At 46.2% G+C, this 16,044-nt stretch overlaps 1 pseudogene; it reads right to left on the bottom strand.

Annotated features, from left to right (window-relative positions):
- Positions 1-821: 821 nt before the first annotated feature.
- Positions 822-2,315, bottom strand: LOC147443373 (uncharacterized; annotated as a pseudogene).
- Between the last annotated feature and the right edge of the window lie 13,729 nt (positions 2,316-16,044).

Genomic DNA, 16,044 nt, shown 5'->3' on the forward strand with positions numbered 1-16,044 from the left:
TGTCGTCACAAGGAAAATATCTAGCGTGTATCTCGGTACTGGGAACATAGACCTGTCGAAGGGTCTGGGAAGCTCTACGTGGAAAACTACGTGCATGATCTATCATGGGTCGCCTCGGTGGCACTACTCGTCACTGAGGAACCACTGTCTAGAGAAGGCTCTACACATGGCTAGGATGCCTGTGTATGTGGTCTCCAAACATGTCTAGTAGGAGGTCTCGTATCCCTACATCGTGTGTCAGTAGAGGTCACTCTAGTCCGTGTACGTCCAGGTATCTGTGGTGTAACCTCTATCGGTGTGGTGTCTCGAACGTGATCTAGCAATATACGTCTCATGGCTGGTCTCCGTTCAATCGGGTGATACGATCGTGAATCAGCACTCGTAGATGGCACTAAGGCGGCATCTACCTGGGGTGGCTGCTCTCTCGGTGGCTCACAGACTGTGGCACCACTATGCATGCTAGAAGTGTAGGACATCGATGCTATCGGCTCTGCGGTCTCTCTCGTAGAAGGAGCGACTCTCGCATATGGCTCTGGCTTGATAGATATCTCTAAGGGCCGCTGTGAGGTCGGCAAATCTAAACAAGGATGCTCATAGGTAGCCAAGAACTGCATAATGGTCTCATCTGTGTCTAGGCCAGGGTCACTCAATGTGCGACTCTGTGAGGTCTCTTGCTTCACGCTGGAAGTCTCGTGGACGAGAGCGGAAGGTGGTGTAGGCTCCCTAACAATGCTCTGAGCAGTCTCTAGTCTCAGGGGCTCTACCTGTGGTGGCAAGCTAAGGGTTGAAGCTATCTCTCATGGAACACTCCTCAGAGGCTCTCATGTAGGCTCAAGCATAGGTGTATCCTGAGCAGCTCTCTCTCGTGCGGTCACTCGCTCGTCAAGATAGGCGTCATCCTCATCGGGCCTCTCCCAAGGTGGTAAAATACGTCGCAACAAAGGAGGCCTAAGTGGTGATATCGCAATTGGTGTGGCTCGAGGACTCGGAGCTCTCGGTAACCGTGGAGCTAGCATGGCCGTCGTGGGTAAACATAAGTCGTGATGCCTAAGTCGAAGGGAGTAGGGTAGACCTATAGTCAAAATGTACACTGCGTGGCCGGTATCCCTATAAACTCGCTCATGTGGATCTCCTATCAAATGTGCAAGAAAGTGTGCTGAAGGATCTCTGGATCCACCAATCGACAAGCGTCTGTACCTACAATCGAGATCGTCTAGATAGGTCATGGTTTGCTCAACTCTGTGAAGCTCCACTAGCCTAGGATGTGTCTGCGTGTCTAGGTGATCGTCTGGGTGTGCTCGCTCAATATCATCGAAGTCAAGGGTCTCAATCGAACGATACTGCTCTCCAAGCTCATCAATAAGGACTGCTCTATCGGCCTCTGTGTAGACTCTCACAATCTGCTTAGGTAAAGACAGTGGTCGATGTAGGTCTGCCATCCGCACATATAAGTTGTCATGTAAATCAACATAAAAGGCAACACCATGGTGGTACTGGCCTATGATACATAGAATTTGACCCTCTATCTGTATCGTGCTACCTGCGGTCTCTCTTACCTCAAGCGGTGCCTGAAGTGTAGTGGTCAGTGGTCTAGGGGCACTCATATCTACAATGTGTATTCTATCGTGCCTGAACTCTGGTGCTCTCAACGGTGGTGCTAGGGTCATCATCACCTCTCTCGTATGGTCTCTAATATATGTCATCAGAGGCGGGGATGGGTCTCTAGATGGTGCAAGGTGTCGAGGTGGAGACTCCCTAAAATATGTCGCTCGCGGGCTCTCGCTCGCGGGCTCACTATGAGTGGTACGTAAAGTACTAGCACTCGCCGAGGTGTGCATCGCTCTAGACTCGTGGTAGCTCGAAACGCCTGGCAGCAAATCAGGTCTAGGTGACGAGAACCCTAGCGGTGGTCTCCTGAGTGTCCTGGGTGGAGGCACTATGTCTAGAGGAGGTGAGGGACTCCTACTCGAAGCAGGGCGCTGGTTCGGTCAAGGATCATATGGCAACCCACAAGTCAAAAAGTAAAACTCAGTGTCTGCGGTGCTCTCGTAGTATCTGTCTCTAGGCTCGCCAACTAGTGTCACAACATCTTTGGATAGGCGTCGACTGGATGCACGACACTCCAACTAATATCGACGCTGAGCACTATCAGTATGGATCACTCGGTGACCTACCCGCTGTAATATAACCTGCTCAGGGTGGTTGAATGCCTCAAAGCAATCATCTACGTGTACTAGCTCTATCTCCTCTCGCCTAATTGAATAGTCGACCACGTAAGTGGCACAAAAATTATCTCTGAATGTGCCATCCAGCATGTCATCGGGACGCACTCGCACTATCTGGAATGTCTGTGTGGGGCCAAGGGAGGCACGACACTAGACAAAAAAGTATCCTTGTGTGTCTGTGTAAGTGGGTCGGGCTCGCCTACTAGCGTGAGCAATATATACTTGAAGCACTGGCTTGTCATGGCCATCATGTGTGCACAAAGTGCACTCTCGGCATGTACACGGTCTCTAGTCGGGCTCCTATGTCTAATCTCGGGCAATCGGGTCAATGGGGTGTGCGGTGCGGAATGTGCGAAGTAATGCGAGTGAACGTGTTGATGGGGCTTTTCACAAGCCAAGCTCCCATACCCCTCTTCTCTCGTCCCCACCCCATGAAAACCCCCTCTTAGGGAGGGAGTGATAAAAGACATTGGAAAAAGTAAGAAAAAAATAAATTATGATTATGTAAATATATGAGAAAGGTAAAATAGGCCACCTCATGCCTGCGGGGCAGCCCATCCCCACCTTGCCTCCTTTTTCTTCACTGCTGCCCCGCCGTGTGTCCCTTTTCCTCTCCTCCACTCAAAAGGTCAACCCCCTCTCTCTTCCCCTTGTCCTTTCTCCTTTCTCTCTCCCCTCAAGCTACCCCACCTCTCACAAATAATGCATTCTAACTCACCAATAATGCACCCTAACTCACATGCAACTTACCCTATCTTCCAAAATAGTATACCCCACCCCCCCTTTCTCTCTCCTATCATATCCCATGACCCAAATACCCCCCCCCTCTCTCTAAAGGGCGCCATGTCTCTTGTCTTGTAGCTAAATAACCTCCCCCACACTCACACACACTCAGTTTCACTAAAAAAAGGTGCCCACAGACCCATCCCCACCCGGTGGTTACCTGATTTTTCTTGTGTTCACACACATCTGCACACAGATTCACCTCTGAACACACTCCTCTCTCTCCCCTCTTGTAATTACTTTATTCTCCATGTCACCTCTCACTTTTTTTCATCAACCCATCTCTCTCTCTTAGTCTCTCTCTCATGAGACTGCTGTTCTGGCACATATACACACAGCCAGACAAGTGAGGCCCGCAGTCACATGGCCTATGTAGATAATGATTTCTTCATTTCTAAATTCTAGAATTTCTCCCCCCCCCTCCTCCCCTATATAAAGAGGGGTCACCATCACACAAAAACACACAACATCACCAAAGAACACACTATGCATTGTGTGTGCCTAGTGCACACACACACACCCACACCATCACCATCACCGCAATCACCATTCTTGTCTTGAGCATGACCTCTACACCCTTGGCTATGGAAGATGAAGGGCAACTAAATGAAGGATGATGGTCATAATCCTCGTGCGAGTCTTCGCCATCAACTCCCACCTATCCGCCATGTGCTCTACCACTCTCTCCCTTCTCATTCCCCTACCCTATGCTCCCCATTTCATCGCCTAATACTCTAAATAAAGCTTGAGGTTTTGTGAGTATGTTTTCTTGCAATGTTTTGCCCATGTGAGGTGTGCGGAATCGCCACCTAGTCTTGTGTTTTGGAGTGAGCTTGTGTATGTGTGAAGGGTGTGCGGATTCGCCATCGTTTTGTGATGCCTAAGTACTATGCCGCTATACCCCCTCCCTCACTCTCTCTCTCTCTCTCTCTCTCTCTCTCTCTCTCTCACTTGATCTCATTCCCTTTTCTTTTCATCATTACTCCCAAGCATCCATCTCTCTTGGATGAAAACTTTGTTATGGTGGTGTGTTGTTTGCGTCCTAGCCGCTGAAGCTAGGTGGTGCCCCCTGTTTGCTTTACCATGACAGGCTCGAGGCGCGCCATTCGGTCCCCGGTGTTTTAGAGGCCGTCGGGGTTCGGGGTTCGCTTTGCTCCCGTCATTTGGTGCCCCCACTGAGGATCTTTTCATGAAACCCTTCAGTTTACAAGACTGAAACCCTTAAACTATTGTGAATGGATGAATGGCTAGCTGGATTTGCTAATTGGACGACAGAAGAAGAAGAGCTCCAAGCACAACTAGACGAACTCCGCATCTCCATCGAAGCTCGAGTGCCAGGCGTAACGGTAATCGATTTGCAGTGGGAGAGTCAACCAACACGCCAAACCCAGTGGATATACATAGGCCAAGTGCCAAGAAGAAGAAAGAGAAGGTCGAAACCATGTCCGCAACCTACAACCAACCCACAACAACAAAATGGAAGGAGCTCTACACAATAGAGAGTCAACACTATTCTACTTTGAGAATCGGGTAACTCAAGTCACCGAGGTAATTATCACAATCAGTTTTCAAGTCGCATCTGATGCTGCAGCACAGATAACGGAAGCATTGGCTCACATTCTCACTAGAGAAACTAGGGATCTACTGAGTTTGTTTCAGGAAAGAACACCACCCTCTCCCACAAGCTTGGACAGTGACTAAGCACCTCTAAGCTTCACATGAATCAGTACAACCTACCTCAAGACAGATCACACATACCAACACGTGTACGCTCAATCAAGGTAATACTGGATTTGAAGGCTCACTACCAGCACGTCATTGACACCATGCCGGGTGGGGAGCGGTTTTTGGAGGTTCTGGCATCAGATCAACCATTTGTCTTACCTTTGGTACAAGGCAATGTACCGTTTGAAGTTTTAATCTTTGTCCTAGTATAAGAGGGTATACACGCCTCCTTGTAAAGAAGAAAAAAACTTTTGCAAGTTAAGCAGTGTGTCTTTCTAGCTCTCTCTCAGTAATCATGGCAAGTTTAGCATTTCCAACATTTAAAGGAAAGAAGGGGGAGGATTTGGTAACAGACTTCCTAGATGACTTTGAAGTAGCATGTGTAGTGAGCAACAAAGATACGGATGAATCCCGGGTTAGAATCTTTAAGCATCTCATGAAGCTAGAAGCTAGATCATGGTACAATGCACTTCCACAAGCAACCAAGGATGACTGGGAACCCTTAAAAACCGCTTTTAAGAGGCGCTTTGGGGGAGGTACCACTTCAGAAAAGTTGTGGGACAAGTTGAGAGACTTGAAGCAGGAGGGTCTTTTAGAATATGCCACCTACGAGTCCAAATTTGTGGATTTGTGGGAACGGTGGGTTGAGTCACTGGCTAGGGGGGAAGCTGCACCCGATTTCCTAAAAAAAGATCGGTTCACGCATGGCTTATGGCCGCTTCTCAAGGAGAAGGTGAAAGGTAGATTCCCGGCTACGTACGAGTTAGCCGTTGAGATTGCTCGCCTTAAAGACAAGAAGCTGCGAATGAAAGCCAAAGAAACCGAGTCAACAGAATCAGGAACATCGCGTCGACCAGCAACTACGACAACCACCATTCCACCACCACCACCGGCTCTTGGGGTAAGAGATGACCAACAAGATATGTTGGCCCATATTACAGACCAACTGCAGAATTTGTCTGTCCACTTAATACAACAAGGGAGGAGTCAAGAAAGAGATCAAGACCCTGGAAGAGAACGACGACAAAACAGGGAGTATCATTGCTACAACTGTGGAGAACACGGTCACGGTATGTACTACTGTCCCAAACCACGACAAAACTATAATAGAGGAGGTAGGAGGAACCAATTGTCACCCCCTAGAGAAAGAACACCCCCACCCCGAGCACCACCCCCACCAACACAAATTCTACGTCCACCCCAGACACCACTACAAGCATCCATCCCACCTCTTCCACCAGCCCCACCACCTGATCGCCCTGTAAACATCATAAGGCTAGAAGAGAAAGGAAAAGCCATAGTAGTGGATCCACCCAGAGCAGAGGGACAAGGGTAAGGAGAAGGTAACCTTTTTAGAACCACTTGAAGCCATGACTGTGAAAAGATCTAGGAGGGAGAAAGCTACACAATCAGATGATGAGGGAAGCATGAGAGGAGAAACTAGGAAGAGGCCATCCAGGCCACGACGGAAATTGGGCATCACCGATTTCCAGCTAGGGGAAAGTTCTAAGCCCTATGATCTAACATTGGATGTGGCAAATCAAGGACCGAAGATTACATGGCCACATCTGCTACATCTTGCACCAAAAGTAAGGCGACAATGGTCTAAAATGGTAAGTACAAGACGCTCCAAAACAAAGGTAGCCGGAGCAATTTCGGGATGCAACATGGATGACATCCTTCCAATTGTCGACGTAAACATAAAAGGAAAGAGGGTTGGAAACACCTACATTGATGGAGGTGCACAAATCTGTGTAATGAGTGAAGCTATGATGCTTCGATTAGGGCTCGAGGTTGACAGGCCTTCTCCATGCAAGGCAAAGATGGAAAACAACGCAAAAGTAAAGTGTGTGGGTGTGGTAAGTGCCGTGAAAATCAAAGCTTTCAACATTGAGGTAGAGGTAGATGTTTTTGTAATGCCTACTAAGGGGGAGGGCTATCCACTAATTTTGGGAAGGCCATGGTTGATGGCCATGAAGGCAAAACAGGACTGGGGTACTGGCCTTCTACTCATGACCGGTAAGAAAGGGGAGACAATCTACTATGACATGAGGATTGGCAAGCAGAAGCAAATGAATCTGGAAACATCGGCAGATGAAACCACTAGCGAATCTTCCAGTTCTGAGGAGGAGACCACATCCACCGACGAAAGTGACAGTTCCATTGATGTGATGGGTATCATTATGAAGGATCCACAAAGGGTAAGCACAACTGGTGATCCATCACCAAAAGGGAAACCCAATGAAGAGGAGAGAAAATCACCTGGCCTAGGAGGAAGTAGGTTCAAGGGTATGTTGTCTACGGAATTAATACTTGAGGAGAAAGATAGTTTTTTGCAAATGTTGATGGGATTTCCTAACCTGTTCATTGACAACTATGAAAGAATCACAGGAATTACAGTGGTGGAACATCATATTAAGCTGAAGGAAGGGGTAAAACCAGTTATGCAAAAGCTACGACGATTGGGGGTCATACAAGAAAAGGCACTCTTGGCCGAGGTAAGGAAACTGCTAGAGGCGGGATTCATCTATCCTGTAGAAAACTCAGAATGGGTGTCACCCGTAGTGGTGACGCCTAAAAAGAATGGTAAGTGGAGGGTCTGTGTTGACTACAAACCACTAAATGCAGCTACAAAGAGAGACCACTTTCCTCTCCCTTTCTTGGATGAAATTCTGAATGAAGTAGCGGGTTTTGAATGCTATACCGTCTGTGATGGTTATTCTGGATACTTTCAAATACGCATAGCCTTGGAAGATCAGCTAAAAACCACTTTTATCACGCCATGGGTTTGTTTTGCATACAAGGTTATGCCATTTGGTCTCACAAATGCACCTGCCACATTCCAAAGATATGTCACATATGTTTTTCAACCGTTCTTTGGAACATCCATAAGAGTGTTCATTGATGATTTTTGTATATATAGCTCCCGTATTTCACATTTAGAAAAGGTAACTGAAGGTTTGGCCAGGTTGCAGAGCCTAGGTGGGCAATTAAATGTGGATAAATGCCACATTGGGGAGAGTAAAGTCATTCTACTAGGCCATGAAATTTCAGCAAAAGGTATCAACGCCGACCCAAGTAAGGTGTCCGCACTCATAGCCCTACCTTCACCAACGACAGCACGTCAACTGGTCTCTTTTCTACAGAAGGTGAGGTACTTAAGTAGATTCATACATCTACTATCACAACTTGTTCTACCACTGCAACAACTCACTCAAAGATCAACTTTCACTTCGGACGAAGAAAGCGAACATCACTACAACAAGGTAAAGGAGGTCTTAGCCACTCTGCCAACTATCTCACCACCTAAGTGGGATGAAAAATTCTATGTCACCTCAAGTGTTGGTGATGACTCATTGGGGGCTGTGCTACTCCAAAAGGATACGACGACATCTTTCATGAGGCCAATCTACTTCTCTAGTCGAATGATGACAGCAGGAGAGAAAGGTTTCACCCATGTGGAACACTTAGTCCTAGCTCTTAGATTTGCAACTACAAAGTTTAGGTCATATTTGCTGCCTAATCAATTTGTGATTCTAACCACGGATGAAATATTTTCCTATGTTGTACAACACATGGATGTGTCTGCTAGAATTACTAAATGGCTAGTTCGTCTGCAAGAGTTTGACTACACGGTACAGGTAGAAAGAACGACAAGGGCAAGTTTGGGGGGACTCATGACCTACCAAGTCTTTGAAAGGAAGGAGAATCAATCTAAGGAAGGAGAAGTCCGATTACCTCCAGTACCACCGATGGTAGAAGGAGCATACTCTCTCTACTTTGATGGAGCCTACAAGCGAGCATCCGACAAAGCAGCTGCAGGCATAGTGGTCTTTGATGACAAAGGGACAAAGGTATTTTCGTTGGGCCAATTGTTAGATTCACATTCTAACAATGAAGCTGAGTATGCAGCACTAACCAAGGGTCTACAATGGTGCGTCTCGCAAGGTGTACAACGCCTTAATGTATTTGGGGATGCTCTACTTCTGGTAAAGCAAGTAAATGGAGCATGGACATGCAAGAATCCTAGTTTAAGGACTCACTTAAGTGGTGTAAAAACCTTGTTGGGTAAGTTTGAAGAAGTTCAAATACACCATATCCCAAGGGCTCAAAACCAAGAAGCAGATGCCCTAGCAAGTGAAAGACTACAGGAAGTGGTGGTTGGAACAATAAAACTAAAGCTCCCTCTATTTCAAGGAAGTGATGCCTTGCCTGACATCATGCATTTTTTGGAAACAGGGGAATGCCCATCAGATTTAACAAAGGGACAGAAGCAATGGCTGACACGGAAGGCCACAAGGTCACTTATGCCTGAACCACAGACACCTATTCTCTCATATGGCCCATTTGAAAAATGGGGTATCGATACCATTGGGCCATTACCTAGGGACAACTCAGGAAAATTCTACATTATCATGGGGGTCGACTACATGACTAGATGGGCAGAGGCTACAGCCACCACTAGAATCACAGCGGTAGAGGTAGCTAAATTTATCTACGAGCACATATGCTGTAGGTTTGGCACACCTTTAGAGATCATCTCAGATAGAGGGCCAGGTTTCAGAGCAGACTTGGTAGGAGAATTAATGCAGAAACTGGGCATTACAAGGAGGCACTCTTCACCATATTACCCTCAATGTAATGGCCTAGTTGAAAAGGTAAATGGAATGGTTTCTAAAATTATTACCAAGCAGGTAAACAATCATCCTGGAGACTGGGATAAGTATCTACTACCAGCTTTATGGGCCTACAGAACTTCATTTCGTACATCCTTGGGATTCACACCGTATCATCTAGTATTTGGTAAGGAAGCAATCTTGCCCATTAAAGTGCAACTACAAAGTCTCAGAGTAATGGCAAGCCAGCTTCAACAGCCCAACATGCATTTGAGAGATCACATCATCAACTTGGAAAGACTGCAGCTGGACAGAGAAGAAGCAATAAATTATTATGCAGCACAAGCAGAGCATAGACGGCTTAGCTTTAACGAGCATCTCCGGAAAAAAGAATTGAAGAAAGGAATGTTGGTGCTCCGCTACGACAATCGCTTCGACACGCGCAAGGATAAGAAACTCCTACTCCGATGGGAATGTCCTTTCATCGTCAGGAAAAAGTATGCCAATGGAAGCTACCAGCTTATGGAGGCTGATGGAAAACTTCATAAAACCAGGGTAAATGGTTGGCGACTTAAACCTTATTTTCTTCGGTTTGACCAGGCTCCACCTATTGACATTCCAGATGAGGACACACGATCAGCCGCCACCTCCGACGATAATGATCAAACAGATGAGCTAGAGACATGAATGCCTCTAACCAAAAGGGGAGGGCTAATGATGGGGGCTTTTCACAAGCCAAGCTCCCATACCCCTCTTCTCTCGTCCCCACCCCATGAAAACCCCCTCTTAGGGAGGGAGTGATAAAAGACATTGGAAAAAGTAAGAAAAAAATAAATTATGATTATGTAAATATATGAGAAAGGTAAAATAGGCCACCTCATGCCTGCGGGGCAGCCCATCCCCACCTTGCCTCCTTTTTCTTCACTGCTGCCCCGCCGTGTGTCCCTTTTCCTCTCCTCCACTCAAAAGGTCAACCCCCTCTCTCTTCCCCTTGTCCTTTCTCCTTTCTCTCTCCCCTCAAGCTACCCCACCTCTCACAAATAATGCATTCTAACTCACCAATAATGCACCCTAACTCACATGCAACTTACCCTATCTTCCAAAATAGTATACCCCACCCCCCCTTTCTCTCTCCTATCATATCCCATGACCCAAATATCCCCCCCCCTCTCTCTAAAGGGCGCCATGTCTCTTGTCTTGTAGCTAAATAACCTCCCCCACACTCACACACACTCAGTTTCACTAAAAAAAGGTGCCCATAGACCCATCCCAACCCGGTGGTTACCTGATTTTTCTTGTGTTCACACACATCTGCACACAGATTCACCTCTGAACACACTCCTCTCTCTCCCCTCTTGTAATTACTTTATTCTCCATGTCACCTCTCACTTTTTTTCATCAACCCATCTCTCTCTCTTAGTCTCTCTCTCATGAGACTGCTGTTCTGGCACATATACACACAACCAGACAAGTGAGGCCCGCAGTCACATGGCCTATGTAGATAATGATTTCTTCATTTCTAAATTCTAGAATTTCTCCCCCCCCCTCCTCCCCTATATAAAGAGGGGTCACCATCACACAAAAACACACAACATCACCAAAGAACACACTATGCATTGTGTGTGCCTAGTGCACACACACACACCCACACCATCACCATCACCGCAATCACCATTCTTGTCTTGAGCATGACCTATACACCCTTGGCTATGGAAGATGAAGGGCAACTAAATGAAGGATGATGGCCATAATCCTCGTGCGAGTCTTCGCCATCAACTCCCACCTATCCGCCATGTGCTCTACCACTCTCTCCCTTCTCATTCCCCTACCCTATGCTCCCCATTTCATCGCCTAATTCTCTAAATAAAGCTTGAGGTTTTGTGAGTATGTTTTCTTGCAATTTTTTGTCCATGTGAGGTGTGCGGAATCGCCACCTAATCTTGTGTTTTGGAGTGAGCTTGTGTATGTGTGAAGGGTGTGCGGATTCGCCATCCTTTTGTGATGCCTAAGTAGTAAGCCGCTATACCCCCTCACTCTCTCTCTCTCTCTCTCTCTCTCTCTCTCTCTCTCTCACTTGATCTCATTCCCTTTAATTTTCATCATTACTCCCAAGCATCCATCTCTCTTGGATGAAAACTTTGTTATGGTGGTGTGTTGTTTGCGTCCTAGCCGCTGAAGTTAGGTGGTGCCCCCTGTTTGCTTTACCATGACAGGCTCAAGGTGCGTCATTCGGTCCTCGGTGTTTTAGAGGTCGTCGGGGTTCGGGGTTCGCTTTGCTCCCGTCAGTGTGTGTACAAAGCGAATGTACAATGTGGCGCGCGTGAATGCACGTGTGTAAGTGAATATGTGGACGAATGGGTGTGAAGTCTCCCTCTCTCTCTCGTCGATGCGCGAAAAAAGCTCCTATCTCTCTCTCGTTGCGTGGGCGCACACCCTATATCCCTCTCACTGCGTGACGTGAGAACTTGCTCTTCTCTCCTCTCTCTGGATCCTATGTGCGGAAATGCTCTCTTCTCTCCCTCTCCTTTCTTGTTTTTTTTTTTTTTCCTGTGGGAAAGCCTCTAGGCCACAAACCCTTCACTTTTGCAACTTAAGAAAAAAAGCATCTATCTCTCTTTTGAATTGAAAGTGAACTTGGAGGGATTGTCTTTTTACTCTTATTGAAAAAAGAGGGGGCACTATGCACAAATTAAAAGGATTCTTTTACATGGCATTGAAGTAAGGGGTGCTACACAAATTGAGAGGGGGGACAAAGTGAAAGAGAGGACAACCGACAAAGGAGGGGGGGGGGGGGGGGGGGGGGGGTAGTACAATATTAAAAAAAGGGGGGGACAAAGTGAAAGAGAGGACAAGTGACAAGGGGAGGGGTACAATATTAAAAAAGAGGAGGGGGGACAAAGTGAAAGAGAGGACAACTAACAAGGGGGGGATACAATATTAAACAAGTGAAAGGATCACGATGGCTTTCTAAAACAACTAGTATGTGACCTGCGCGTTGTTGCGGCCAAGAAAAGCATGGTTATTGGCTCTCTCTCTCTCTCTCTCTCTCTCTCTCTCTCTCTCTCTCTCACACACACACACACACACACGCACGCACGCACGCGCACGCGTGCACGCACACACAATCTAGCTACAACTGCTCCCACCTAAGCCATTAACTCTTTACTCTCTTGCTACCAAACCAAAATCTTAGTGGCTCGAGCAAACGTATGCACACCTATTGCCTTGAGCACCCATCTTCTACTACAAAGCATTCCCCACAAATGGATAGTGCTTGTCCCCTATTCACCTCTACATGATCATTAGTAGCTATCTTGATCAAGGTTTTGGTCTTGGTCTCGATGACCACCTCTGTCATAATAATCAATGTCTAATTCTCCTAAATGATTTTCTCATGTTAAATTGATCATTTAATATGGGGAAGTGCCAGGGGAGAAAAAGCTAGAATATTGGTTAAGCTAGCAGACCGGCCACAGTAGGGATCAAAAGGAGGAAAACTAGGGATCCAAAGGGGGGGCCATCTGCAAAAGAGCCATGTGCAACAATGGGCTAAAAAGAGCAAAAGAGCCATGTGCAACAATGGGCTAAAAAGACCCTAAGGTTCAGCCCATTAAGACTTCCAAAATGCTAAGGTTCCAAAATTCAAAGGTTGTGTCCAAAGGTCAAACCTTAAGGGAATTGGATGCTTTGTGTGTGTACAAAAAAGTCTTTGCAATCCCTACTTGGGAGGGGGCGAGCCTTGCATGTAGGGGATGAGAGAGAAAGCCACACACACACACAAGCTCCCTTTACACAAAGGGAATGAGGGACACGTGTCAGCTCCCTAGGCCAGATGCCCACAAGGTGTACCCAATTCCTATTGGATGGCCTTGGAGGTGGACCAATGAGAATTAGGCTAGAGTAAATCTAGTTTAATTAATTTAAAAACACTTAATAAAAGAACCAATTTGAATTAAGTCCTCTAGAAGACTATTGGACAGTCTCCCAAGGGGTCCAATGAGCATTCAGCAGCCCAATGGCTTGCCTGATTCCTATTGGCCAGGAGGCAAAGGGGTCCAATGAGACTTTAGTTGAATTATTAAATTACCTAAAGCTCTCACAAAAGGGGAAAGGGGGACACATGTCTGAAGGCTATCACTTATGCTGCTTAATAGTCATTGGCTTGACCTGGGGAGGTCCAATGAGGGTAGAGCAAGAGAAAATAGCAAGAGGGCTCGCCCAAGAGAGAGAGAGGGGGGGGCTGATTTTTGCAAGGCATTATCACACACACACTCACACAATCTCAAGTGTGAAGAAAAGAAGACTATCTCTTCCCAAGCTTTAATGGAGAGCTCATCACCTACTCCAAGCTTGTGAGATAGAATCCTACATCAACACACTCTTGGCATGTGGATGCAAATCCAACCAAGAGCCAAGCTTCAATGCATGCTCATCTCCTCTACCAAGCTAATTACTAAGCTAAGCTATGCTAATATGAGTGATTATGTGAGGAGATGTACATCTTTCTCATAAGATACTTTTTCTTCCTCTCAATCTACTCTCATACCCTGCTAGCTCTCACCATCTTCGAAGGTGTGTGAGGTCTTGGGTCTGAGACCGGGGATAATTAATGTTGTGTTTGCTAAGTGTTTTTCTTAGTGCATGAAGCTTTAATCTTCATTGCACTAGCTAGTCTTGAAGGAACACAATGAATTGTATTGTACAATGTCTCTCTTGATGGGAGAAACCATAATACAAAGCCTTTTGGAGGGGGGACCGGCTCCATGCAAATCCGGTCCTCAACTGTTGTCAATAGAATAATTTCTCTCTCTTTTGAAAGTATTGTTCATGCTATCTAACTAGGTGTTATGCTTTTTGTTGCTCTCTCCACCCAAGCACTCTTGTAATTATCATTAGGAATCTATTCTAATGAAATGCCCACTATGTTCATGCTAATTTCCGCTACACACAAGTTTTTATGCCATTAAATGTTACATTGGTATCAGAGCACAAGGTTTCTCTTTTCTCACTCAAGAAGGGAGGTCCTCAAGCTAGCTATAAATGGTTGGTATTATTCATTGCATGTGAGTAAGTAGAATAGGTATTTTTCAGCCTTGCAGTGCACCTGCCTTCGTGCAGTTAACGGGGCATCACCGTTGAGAGGTATGGTCTTAATAGTGGAGTCCTACGGGGCTTGCCTACGGCTTAACCACGATTGAGCTATTAGAAGCTTGACACGAGCCGGTGCTGTTTTGGTGTTGAAAGACCCTCTCTTCTAATCCTTGCAATTAATGGTATTCAAGCCACGGATACAGTAGCTTGAGTGCTTTTTCTAAAGGGGTAAAGAGGAGTAGCAACTAGGGCTTGAAGTGCCAAAGTACACATAAAAAGTTTACACCTAAAAGTTGTTAGAATGGATGACAATAATAAAGAGAGTGAAATTAATGTTGATAACTTTGATTTTACTAATGAGCAAGCTACTAATGATGCTCCGATGATTGTTAACTATCTTGTTTCTAGGCTTCAATAAGCCATGGGCAATCCATCTCTCCAAAGTGAAGTGCAACGGCAGCTCCGTGCTCACGGGATTCTCCAAGCTCATCACCATGACGAGAGAACACCTAGGAAGCCTCCTTGTGAGACTCCCAAAAGAGGTCTCTCTCCGATTCGGGAAGAAGAAGAGAATCCATACGAAGGGCTCAAGAATTTACTCCTTGATGATGCATCTCCTTCCCAAAGGAGAACTCAAGAGCCTCCACCGAAGGAACGAGAAAGAAGTAAGCCTCCCTCCACCTCGGCGGAGATGGCTCCACGAAGATGGCGGGCTAAACGCTCTCCATCACCACCAAAGCGGAGAAGACCATCACACTCTTCTCCACACCATAATTCAAAGAGGGATGATAAAAAGAAAGAGAAGAAAAAGGCGAGAAAGAGGACACCCTCTTCTCCATCTTCTTCATCCTCTTCCTCTTATGAAAGTGATGGTGAAGACGACGAAGATCAAGACAAAAAAAAGTCAAGAAAGAGGTCACCCTCTTCTCCACCTTCTTCAAATTCTTCACCTTCTGAAGAAAGTGATGGTGCAAACCATCAAAAAGAAGAGGCCATAGGAAATCCTATGCCGCATGGAAGAGGTCATCCAAGTTGAAGAAGTACAAAGAGGGAGGGAAGAGCATCTCTTTCCTTACCTATGATGGCACCTTTGGTGCTATGGACAAAGTCTTGGCCTTTATCCAACAGTTTGATGCGGCGTTTGGAGATGAGGGCTTCACGGAGTCCTCTAAGCTACGCCATGTAGCTATGCACTTTCAAAAGTCCGCCAGACAATGGTGGTCTAGTCTTCGAGCCAACGATGAAGCTCCATGAACATGGAAAGCTTTAAGAGCTTCCATTATGAAGCAATTTTTGGCCACCGATGCCAAAGACAAAGTACTCACCGAATGGCATCCACAAATATGTAGACAAGTTTTGGGACCTACAACTCAAAGCCACTGTCTTCAAAAAGTTGGATTTTGGAGAGCAAAAGCAACAATTTTGTGCGGGCTTAACCGAAGAAATGGCGGAGTATGTCAACTCCCAAAGGCCACGTACCATATCGGCGGTAATACACCATACTATGGTGGCCTCTCGAATCAATTTTCAAACGGGGGCTAAAAGAAATAATAAGCCCACGAAAAACAAGGGTTCCAATGAGCCTAAGGGGAAGGACAATGTCC

This window comes from Adiantum capillus-veneris, chromosome 14 (genome assembly GCF_014529385.1).
Source record: "Adiantum capillus-veneris isolate H3 chromosome 14, ASM1452938v2, whole genome shotgun sequence".
Classification (NCBI taxonomy): Eukaryota; Viridiplantae; Streptophyta; class Polypodiopsida; order Polypodiales; family Pteridaceae; genus Adiantum; species Adiantum capillus-veneris.